We start from the raw sequence: 3,140 nt of genomic DNA on the forward strand, positions 1-3,140 counted from the left end.
TATATATATATATATATATATATATGCATGTATGTATGTATCCAGGTCAATATTTAAAACCTTAACTGTTTAAAATTTTGCCTGATGATGGTGGATTGCATATTATGATATTTTATTTTATGATTGTATTAAATAAGCAAAACACTACTGAAACAGCTGTCGTAAATTTTAAACACATTTGTGCTTACTTTTCATACCTATACAACACCAAGGACTGACCCATCCTGAAGTCAGATCTATGGTATAAAATGGACTTGTACTGGAATATCTATGGCATCCTACCAACACTTGATGTATTCGATGTTGTTTATTTCAATGTGAGCTTTACATTATTGTACCTAGCCATTTCTTGCATCCTATGAGTTGCTGTACCTTAATTCTTATAAATCTGTGTGGTAAGAAGTTTGCTTCCCAACCACATGGTTCTGGGTTCAGTCCCACTGTGTGGCACCTTGGGCAAGTGTCAACCAAAGCCTTGTGAATGGATTTGGTAGACGGAAACTGAAAGAAGCCCCTTGTATATATATATGTATATAAATCTATGTCTGTGTGTTTTTGATCCCCCATCACCACTTGACAACCAGTGCTGGTGTGTTTACATCCTTGTAACTTAGTGCTTTGACAAAAGAAACTGAAAGAATAAGTACCAGGCTTAAAAAATAGGTACTGGTGTTGATTCATTCAACTGAAAATTCAAGGCAGTGCCCTAGCACGGCCACAGTCTAAGGACTGAAACAGATAAAAGATAAAAGATAAAATATACATATATACACACACACACACACACACACACACACACACACACATATATATATATACATATATATATATATATATATATATATATATATATATAATATATGTGTGTGTGTATATATATTACTTTACATACACCCACTCTACGCCGTTTAACTTATTACTCAACACCACACACCATTTATTTTGAGACAACACATACAAGCACACGCACACGCACACACACTCACACGCACCAACTGAAAACAAGGACACATTTACACTTGCACACATGCGTACACATACATATACACACAAACATACACATGCATGATAGTGTTCCATATTCATACATGTATACACACACACACATATCTCAAAGCCTCATACACAGACACATATTAAAAGAAAATAAGCTCACACACATGATAAACTCACGCAGTACAAATGCATACAATAACTTCATACACATATGTGTACTTTCACATACACACACACACACACACACACACACACACACACACACACACACGATGTTCTTTTTTCCTCATTTTCCTCTCCCTCTTGTCTCATCTATTTTTTTCTGCAGAAGTGCATAGGCTCAAAACATTAAAAACTTCTTCCAGTTGTCCTGAGTGTTGACCTAATACACCCTCTCACCCTCTTTATTAGCTTTTCTTTATATTTTACCGTGTTTTCATATTTTTGTACTTTTGTACTACACACACACACACATATATATACAGAGAGAGAGAAAGATATATATATATATATAATGATGCAAATAAACAAATAAACATGTTTGGGATTGACATATAAGATGTGCATACATAAATTATGTATATACATGTAAATATATAGAGGGATATATACAGAGAAAAAAAACTGAAAATTTCAGAGTGCAAGTTCAAATCATTTGAACACTACTATGTATTTTCTACATTGAACATCTCTTGATCTCACCTGCTGACTCTCTCTCCTTCTCTGTGTGTATATATATATATATATATATGCATATATATGCATATATATGAGGGTTTATATTTTGGGATAAAATATGACTTTTTGCTGATGTGCTGACTACAGGTTGCATGGTCTCTGAATTTATAGAGAGGAAAAATTCTGAAGCTGGGTTGTTTGTTAGTGGTACAAATATCGATGTGTTAACTGGATGCAATTTTTCTGTATTCCTGAATTTTGATCTGAGATCTATGTTGAGCCATCCTTTGATGTATGCTGTTTTTGGTTTGGCCTATGTATTGCTCTCGATACCCAGAGCAAGTTAATACATATATTAGGTTCTCTGAAGCACAAGTTGTTTTTTACTGTAAAATGTTGACCCTGTTTGAAAGAGAACTCTGACCCCTCAATTAGGTTGACGCTTATACCACTGTTAGGTCTTCCACATTTTTTTACTGATGGCTTCAGTGTTGTTGTTGAGCATACTAGGGCTTGTGATAGGAAACTTTTCACAGATTTGGGTTGCCTTTTGCTCTTTGTGATGGTGTGCGTTTGGAGGGTTAAATTCATTCTATGGTCCCTTTTTTAGTAGGGGAATGTTCTGGAGGATGGTGTTAAAGGCTTCATTGTTAAGAGGGTTGAGTATGGTAGGGCTTTTGGTTGTAAATCCTTCTTTAATTTGGAATGTCTGAGTTCTTGGAAAGGTATTGAAAGATGTGTCCCTATATCCCATGTTTAGATATGGTGTTTTAGGGGGCTGTCGTTGGTACAGGTTTGTTGTGCATGGTTGTTTAGTAGATTGTTGGAATGAAAATTCCATTCATAACATATGTAGGGGAGGTTGCAATGTCTATCCAGTGGGTAGTGATTTTTCATTTCTCTGTTCGATGTTGAGGTACTCCTGATGTTGTTTCATTGGTGGATAACAAAGTTAGGGTTAGTTCTTGTATTTTTTTCTTTTTTTTGGTGTTAGTGATGGTTCGTTTTTTTTTAGATAGGTGTGAATCTGTGTTTGAGTGGTGTTTTGATTTTCTTATTTTTAGGAAAGGGTTGTTGGAAGCGTATTCTATTTGAAAGACAGTTTCATAGTTTGAGAACCAAGTGGCACTTTTTCCCAGTATTCGAGGAATTTCAGTTCTTTATCACAATCCTCTTTCCATAGTTTGGAGATCCTTCCTTAGCTACTACTGCTGCTTAAACAATCAAAACAAAGAACTCATATCAAATATTAAGACTGCTACTACCTGCTACCTGCTATCAAGCCTTTACAACAGTAAAAAAGAGACAGACAGACAGACAGAAAAAAGGGAAATGTCCCTTGTATTTGAAAACTCGAAATACTCTTTTACTCTTTTACTTGTTTCAGTCATTTGATTGTGGCCATGCTGGAGCTGAACCGCTAAGTTACGGGGACATTAAACACATCACCATCAGTTGTCAAGCAA

This window comes from Octopus bimaculoides, chromosome 10, assembly GCF_001194135.2.
Source record: "Octopus bimaculoides isolate UCB-OBI-ISO-001 chromosome 10, ASM119413v2, whole genome shotgun sequence".
Lineage (NCBI taxonomy): Eukaryota > Metazoa > Mollusca > Cephalopoda > Octopoda > Octopodidae > Octopus > Octopus bimaculoides.